Source organism: Oryzias latipes, chromosome 12 (assembly GCF_053564925.1).
Source record: "Oryzias latipes strain Hd-rR chromosome 12, Olatipes_Hd-rR_3.1".
NCBI lineage: Eukaryota > Metazoa > Chordata > Actinopteri > Beloniformes > Adrianichthyidae > Oryzias > Oryzias latipes.
The window spans coordinates 22,442,308-22,450,998 of record NC_136248.1 but is presented as its reverse complement, the minus strand read 5'-3'; the positions used below and the strand labels follow the sequence as shown (position 1 = coordinate 22,450,998).

General features: G+C 36.8%; 1 long non-coding RNA gene across 1 annotated transcript; it reads left to right on the top strand.

Annotated features, from left to right (window-relative positions):
* The first annotated feature begins 372 nt into the window (after window positions 1–372).
* Window positions 373–1,910, top strand: LOC110016005 (uncharacterized). Its single transcript, XR_002291261.2, has 2 exons — window positions 373–446; window positions 557–1,910. It is a non-coding gene; the product is annotated as an uncharacterized LOC110016005 (long non-coding RNA).
* Window positions 1,911–8,691: the final 6,781 nt, after the last annotated feature.

Genomic DNA, 8,691 nt, shown 5'->3' with positions numbered 1-8,691 from the left:
TTGGAAGATGCAAATTGATACCATCAGTAATAACAGGTTTGGTCTTTTGACGTGGCTTGTTAAAAAGTCAAATATTTCAGAAAATTGACCTGCTTTTTTATAACTATTATTTGGTCAGAAAACAACATTGTTATTTACAAGTAAATGCCCAAAAAAATCCCCCTTTTTATTTTTATTTTATTTTATTATTTTTTTTATTTTAACTGGTGGTTTGGAGAATCATGTTAAACATTTTCGCAGATTGTAGAATCACAAATTACATTCATTTTTCTTCCATTGTTTTACAAGTTTCTCTTAAATCTAGTTTTTTGTTAACCTGTTAACTACAAATTTTTAATTGTGGTAAAAAGCATTTTTTTGTCTTTCTTTTCAGGCTACCTTTTTGCTTGACTCTTGCGTGATTTCACATGACCTTATAGAAGTCTGCTGTAACATGTGATCTCAGGGTATGCAGAGAATGTTCTCATGTTTTTGTTATCTACAAGTTTTTCTGCACACGCTTGATGAGAGTTGAAACAACCTTTTTCCTTTTGCTTCCTCCTTTTTTCTTTTTCAGATCAGCATCACTCCCTCAGGGATCACATGCATCATCACTTGATTTGCTTAGAAAGTCAGGCACAAAAGAGTCCTTGTGATCTCATGGCTGGAGAGGATTTGTCTGCTGTTGATCAGAGCAGAGAGATTCTTGTATTATTTACTGTATACTGATTGTCTCAGGATGACGGAGAACGTCTGAGTTTGTGTTTAGGCTTTTAGTACATTAGTTCTGCAAATACACCTTATTTAAGATGAGGAAAAAAAGGTTTTCTGGGCTTTATGACATAAAACTGTGCTGAGTATTTTAATCATACATCTTATATAGTTAAAAATACTTTTGGTGCTGGGTTTTTATTCCTTAAATGCCTTTTTGCTACAAAAGTAACACTAAATTCCCAAAGAAAAGAAAGCTGGATGTTTTAACCTTTTCACCACAAGATTCCTTACTGACAGGGGAAGTTATAGCTTTTAGACTTAAAAAATAACTAAATGTCTTTAAGAAGCAAAAAAAGAAATCCACTTACCTTTTATGTAGAGATGAAAGACTTTGGTATGAAACGGCACCTAGAAACACTTTTTTTTTCAATGAAGCAAGAAACTAAACTTTGGGGAAAATAATAGTCATCTTAATAAAATAAGATGAATGAAATAAGATGTTTTTAAAACCTTTTGAAAAAGGGGTTAAGTTAAATTTGGATCGTGCTAATGAGAGTGGAGTCTAAAAAAAGCCTGTATCAAATATTTTATAAATGTTCATGATGCAGTAGAATACGGATCCTCTGGGAACCCCTCCAACGACCCCAATAAAGAAGTCTATGGGGAAGATAAACCCAAAGACCCGGTCAGAGCAGACTGGGATTAGACTGCAGTAGAAACTTAAAGCAGGCAAAGGGCAGACATTGTGTGGCAATGCCTCCTCCTTTAATCTTTTCTGGGCTCCCATTGTAGATAGGCTCTGACCCCATCTTGTTGTTTGATGTGTCACATTACAACAATGGAGAGGAAATAGTGAGGAGATTGAGGTAAGTGGGTAAGTGCAGTGAGGTAAAGAAACGTCTGGAGAACTCACTACTTCTGGGTCTGGGGAAGGTATTAACAATTCTGTTAATAAAAACAAGGCATTATCACTAAATATATCCTTTTCATTCAAAGTGACCCTATTACATTTTCTATGATTGCCAACTCTAATTCATATCCATCCTCTTTCAATTCTATCTTCTTTAAGCACAACTAGAACATCAGAATTGTCTCACCCTAAAGACAGTTCTCTTAATCCCAACCTGACCTTTTTCTACTGTGAAACAGCCTCATACGTTCATAGCCTCAGGCATTTTTAACACACCAAAGACAATAAACTTCGTTATGACCACTGCGCTATTGTTCCTGGTCTCCTTTCACCTTTATCAGATACGCTTCAACAGCACTGCAGTCTCATCCCTACAAGCTTAAGTTGCTCAACGCTTCCTGATTCCACACTCCATATTGCTTCTGTCTGGCCACAGCTTCAGGACTGCCTGAGGATTTTCTGTGGTGGAAAGAAAGCTCCTTATTATTGGAGTTGTGTCTTCGTAATCATGTTCTTCATAAATATAATATATATATACATGGTGAAAATCTTACCTCGTTGATGCCCCTAGATATTTATACAAGGAGTGGGTTGCTTCATATGTTGATTTTTTATTTGTATCTAGGTCAGCTGTACAATCAGAATAACAAAAGATTAAAATCAACATTAATATTCATAAATGCAAACAAAGACCTGTGTTAATTTAAACTCCACAATCTTATCATCAACTTCAGAGACTGTCAGTTTTATCTTATTGTGCAAACTTGTGAGCACAAACCAATCCATTATTAATTAGCCGTGACACCCCATTTGACCCTGTAATAGAAAGGAGATTTTAATTGATTTTTTATTTAAATCAGAGATTGTCAACATGTAGTTTTGGCACTTCAACAGCATTGATCCACTAATAAAATTTACCAGCTCAAAGGAACTGGATGTGAAACTTTAACACAATTCTAAAATCAACAAGTAATCTGTAATTTTCAACAAAACATGAACAACAATCATTTAAACAATCTTTTCAGTTATTCATACGGACTCTAATTTTTTTTTAATTGTATTCATTCAATACATTCCCTTTTATTTGAGTAGGCACAATCATACCTAATTTAGAAGGAGATGCAGGAAAACTTAATCAGTAATTTGTTGCATCATTTTTTTTGTTGTTTTTGACAGCCTCTGGCTGTTTTAATCAGAAGTTCATTCTTTGCCTGTGATTTGGTGCTGAATTGGTGGTTCTTAGCAGCCTTTGGTGCACTATATCTTCTCGTCTTAGGAGAAGCTTGTGTCCAGCTTGCGCGTAATATTCTAACTGCTCATGCACTCCATCTTTCATAAATGCCGTTTCCTTAATTACACGTTGTCAGTGTTTTTAAAGGCGCGCAGCTTTCCTCGCTTCATCAATGTCATGTGAAATACTATGTGAGGCTCTGTGTGAAGAGGGAAAACCAGGCCTGATGCATAAAATTGTCAAGACTTGATTGAGTTTTACAGATAAACTGTGGCAAAAAAGGTAGTCAGACTGTCAAATTAAATCCTCTTCTGCAATAAAATACTTCCTTATTCAAACCTGCAATTACCTTTATTCCATGGTCCGGGTAAAGACTCGATTCTGATTGGCTGCTGGGTGTGTGTTAAAAAGTGATAACTGCACGTCCCAAAAAGAAGTTCCGGTCACCTATCTTAAATCTTCTGTATCACTGCCCCGGCTTCTTTAAAACAACTTTTAGCTTCATCAACTGGAACAAAAAACAACCAGTAAGAGGTGAACTTTCTCTCTGAACTGATGCTTTATCTAACCCATTGGGACTATCGCTTTATATCGCCGAATCTTGACTGCAGCGGTGGTGCAGCGCCTTGTCAAGTTACCGTGACAAGGCGCCGCACTACGTAACAAATAGTCCACTTTTTGTGAAAAAGCAATCCAAATCAGGAAAAAAACAAGAATTAAGGACTAAAAACTGGTTAATATTTATGTCTTTTGTAAGTGACCATGGTATAAGCGGGTTATTGGCCTTCAAAGTTTGCAGTATCACTTTTTATACCATGGTCCGGGTGAATACTCAATCCTGATTGGCTGGTGGGTGTGCGTTAAAAAGTGATAACAGCACGCCCCAAAAAGAGATTCCGTTCACCAATCACAAATCTTCTGTATCACTGGCCCGGCTTCTTTAAAACAACCTTTGGCTTCACCATCTGGCAAAAACAACCAGTAAGAGGGGAACTTTCTCTCTGAACTGATGCTTTATTTAACCCATCGGGACGATCAGCATATATATTTATCGCTTTATATCGCCGAATCTTGACTACAGCGGTGGTGCGGTGCCATGTCACGTTACCGTGACAACGCGCCGCACCACGTAACAAATAGTCCACTTTTCGGGAAAAAAGCGAACCAAATCGGGAAAAAAACAAGAAGTAAGGACTAAAAACTGGTTAATAATTTTTTTTTTTAAGTGACCACGGTATGAGCTGGTTATTGGCCTTCGAGGTGTGCATTTTCACTTTTTTAACGCACTTCGCGGAAGAAACCGTTCAGGCTTCCACGGGTGCATTAAAAAGTGATAATGCACACTTCGTCAGCCATTAACCCCTTTCTTATACTATGGTCCGGGTGAATACTGGATTCTGATTGGCTGCTGGATATGCAGCAAAAAGTGATAACCGCACACCCCAGAAAGGGGTGTCCGGTCACCTATCTCAAATCTTCTGTATCACTACGCTGGCTTCTTTAAAACAACCTCCCCTTCTCCCCCCCTCCCGGGCTGCCTGGGTCCGGGTGTCGGGGGGGCTCTTGGCCTGGGGGTCTCTCCTCCCCTCTCCTGGTCTGGCTGATCTGTCTGGGTAGGATCTGGTTCATTTTATGAACACACAGTTCACATCGGCAGCATGCATGTATCTCGACCCCCACGTGCACGTGCACACTGCCACACTGCTCCCTGTCTGCTTCATCCCTCCTCCTAATCCACAGTGTATTGATGGACAGATATTTTCCGCTCATCCTCGTGTCAGATTTTCACCTTTGATGTAATATTTGTCTTTCCAGCAGATCTGGTATAATTGTTACAGCTTAAAATAATAACTTATTCAAATCAGTACTTGTATCTCCCCTCTCTTCCTTTTACTCTCTTCCACCCCCCCCCCCCCCTCACATTTTTCCCCTCTCCCTCCCCACACACACTTAATGTAACAAATAAATAAAAAATAATACAGCAAAAAGGGGTTTATACAAATCTACACTCTGGTTTCTAGCTATATAACCTCTTTTTGTGATAGTAAAACCTGTCCAACACTAAAGGCCTAAAAAAAAACCCAGAAAAAACCTTTAGCTTCATAATCTGGACAAAAACAACCAGTAAGATGTGAACTTTCTCTCTGAACTGATGCTTTATTTAACTCATCTTGACGATCAGCATAAATATTGCTTTCCCTTGCTACTGCAGTTGAAGTCAGCTGGCTAAGCGGTGCTATGTCACGTTACCGTGACAACGTGCCGCACCATGTCCCAAATAGTCTGCTTTTTGTACAAAAAAATAAGAAGCAATCCAATCTGTAAAAACAACAAAAAAATAAAGTACTAAAAACTTGTGGAATATCGATTTCTTTTGTAGGTGACCTTGGTATAGGCTGGATAATGCCCTTCGAAATTTGCATAGTCAGAAATTAACGCACTACGCGGAAGCAACCCCACGGTGTGGGTCAATTTCTGATAATGCACACTTCATCAGCCAATATCCCTTATATAACTGCCTATGATTATAGACTTATTTCATGCGCATTTTTCTTTTAACACCCATAAATATTTACTCTCATTCCTGTGATATCTCCCCTTATGGAAATTGTTTCTCCTCACAGATTAAGGTAAAAGATATCATAGCACATAGCTATAGAAAGAGATTGTGTCATGGTTGATTTTACTCCAACACAGTATTGCTAAAATCATGTAAAAACTAAACACAAAAAGAATAAAAAAGTCTGAGTCCAGCGTGCCATGCTGCTCAATTTTACATGCTCTCTATCATTTTCAGCCCTGTAGGAATTCTTATTGTATGTTTAATATCTATTACTAAAAGATTTATCACAGATTTAATCATGTATTCTAGGCTAAATAATTTATATGGATTTTTTTGAATGTACATTTAATGTATCTAAACAGCTTGGTTTACATTCTGAGTTCACGCTGCTGAGCTGCTAATGACATCTGGAACACTTGAAGCTGGAGTTTTCATGCAAACAGCGCATTGATTGCAGCTGTGAACAGTATGTGTGGAATCAGTAAAATTTGATTAGGATTTCCTGACATACAGTTCAAGCTGTCTGGCTGAGAACTGGGTAAAAAAAAATTTCACTTGTAGATTCTCCGTGAAATCAGGAAAACAACACATTAAAGCCAATTTTGCAAAGTGCTCCAGCAAGCAACAACCTTTTTAGCATTCTACTGTGACACCCTTTGAAAAAAACATTTAAATTCTTTTGAAAAAATGTTTTTTAAATGTCACAAAATTTGCCCGTTAGTCTTTAGTAATGACAGGTTTGGTCATAATCATTTTCAACTTGGTTTATCCATACATTTTTGAAGGAATTTGATTGATAAACAAGTTAGATGATGAAAAACAATATTGCTATTAATAAGTAAGTGCAGACAAATCTTCCCTTTAGTTGAATTTTTTTACATTTTCTCAGTGCACAGCCAAAATTCTCTCTGAGAACTTTTCAAAACCCCACCTATTGTTACAAAATTTCAAATCAGCATTTTTTTTAAAACTGGTAATATAAGAGGAGCAAACAAGCCAGAGACTTGCTTATCCAATTAAGCCATTTTCTAACTTAAAATTCACTCTAATTCACTCCCCCTTCAATTTTTAAGTCAAATGTTGGTGTAGCTACTGAGAGGCAAGTGGGGCAGGTGCCCCCAACAAAAACCTTTGCCCTCCTACTTGCCCCCAAATTTTTGAGTCAGTATTAGTCAAAAATTGAGTCAAAAATTAAGAAATCATCAATGCAAACTTCTATGGGCATTGCAAATGCTTGAGGAAGCAATAAATAAAAAAAACAGTTTGAAATACACACTCTGCTGTTCTTGTTTGCCACCCTTTGAAAGTCTTCTGCCCCCCTCCTGCTCGCCTTGCAAAACGTTTTAGCTATTGTAATAGCTAACTATTACAATGGCAACATTTATAAAAGAAATCTCTTCTAGTACAGCTGTCATGTTTTTTTAATATTGCCTTAGAGGTTAAAATAAATCAATTTAAAACAAGCAACAAGTCTGTTTCTTCCTGTTCCAAAAGTGAAACATGTAAGATAGAAGTCAATTTTAATCATTTAAGGGTACTTGTTGAACCACGCCTGGCTCTAGTACACACACATATACAGTACAGACCAAATTCAAATGAATGGGAAGGTGTGTCCAAACTTTCATTTGAACGATCCTTCTGACTTTTTGGGTTTTAAGCAGGACGTGTCAGAAAAGTTACCTTCAAATGAATGGGAATTCCCTGCAGATTTTTCTCAACTAGTATAGGGCCGAACTGTTTCCACAAGCACAGAAAAACAACGCAAAAAGATTTTTTTTTTAAATCTTGCATTTTTAGGGATCCTGGTAAAATTACTTTTTCCAAACAATTTTTCTTATTTTATTTTATTTTATTTTTATCATTTTTATGATTTTTTTAGCAAAAACAAGTTCCTGGTATTTCTCCATTTTCTCACGTTCCTTCTTCCTGATGTTTCCTTCGCTTGGTACTGCCACATCCACCACAACGGCTTACCTCTGTTCTTCATCCAGTACTACAATGTGTGGTTGGTTTGCCACTACAACTCTGTCAGTCTGGATCTGGAATTCCCACAGGATCTTTGCACTCAAAGATCCTGTGGGACTATATATAAAATTTAGAGTTTTCTGTTCTAGAACCTGAGATTTTCTCAATGGTTGCCACAGTAACTCACTCAATGAACCCATCATGTTTGCCCGCCGACATGTTTTTCCAACAGGCTCTGCTTTTTGTGTCTTTCCTGTCAAGTCTGCTGGAGCTGTTGGACAGTTTCATTTCTGCATTTACATAATTCACATCGACGCCATGGTCAGAGAAAATTAATTTTGATGCACTTTTATCAAAAGATATTGTCTGACATTTCATGTCCTTTCACTGTTTATGATGTTGACAGAAAATGTATGCAGCTTTAAGTCTGAATAAACGATCAGACCATGAAATTGCTGTCTTTATCTGATGAATTTCCTATCAAACCTTCCATTTTTTTTGTTTTTCTGACATTCTGATCCATTATCTGAACCTCTGTGTTCTGAGCCTTGATTTTACTTATTTCTTTCTTGGGGTTTTCAAGAAATGAAATAGGAGTAAATAAATGTGTAATGTAAAAGATTAACATAAGTTTTTTTCAAATCAATTTTTCCTCAGAAATTGTTATCAAATGACAATAATTAACATGTACTAAAGTATCTCCTGTTCTATCAAATGATGGTTGAAGCACCTCATGTTATCAGCATGTGAAAAATACACAACTTCTTTTCTACAGATGTGTTGTAATCAGAGGGGAGCAGCATCTGTGAGAACACAGAGACCCTCATCAAGGGACCCCAGTTTGATCCTGAAACATTGTTTCGGGATCAAACCGAGGACCTAAAAATGGTTCCTCACGCTGTTAGAGAATTTATCGAAAGCCACAAAAAGTAAAAGTAAACAATTGACTTTTCTGATTCTCAAAAATTTGATTATTTTTAAAGGAAAAGTTTGGAAATTCCTGTTCTTCTGTGATAAAAATCATTTTTGTTCATTTGTTGCCATGATAAAAGGTTGAATCTGAGCTCCACTGATGATGGTGTTCCCTTTCTTTCTGTTTGGGTTATTCATATTAATATGAATATTATTATTTCATATCATATTATCCATAAAATGGAATAGGGTCTTGTTGTTTTCACGGAAAATACATTTGTAATTGTGTTCAATCTTAAATCTCACGATTTAATAGTTTGGTGGCAGCCAATAAATGAGTAATATGTTTTCTTAGTTCAGTGCATTGGTCTCTTAATCCTGGTTGAGAAGTAGTGTTACTTAAAGAATAACCTCTTT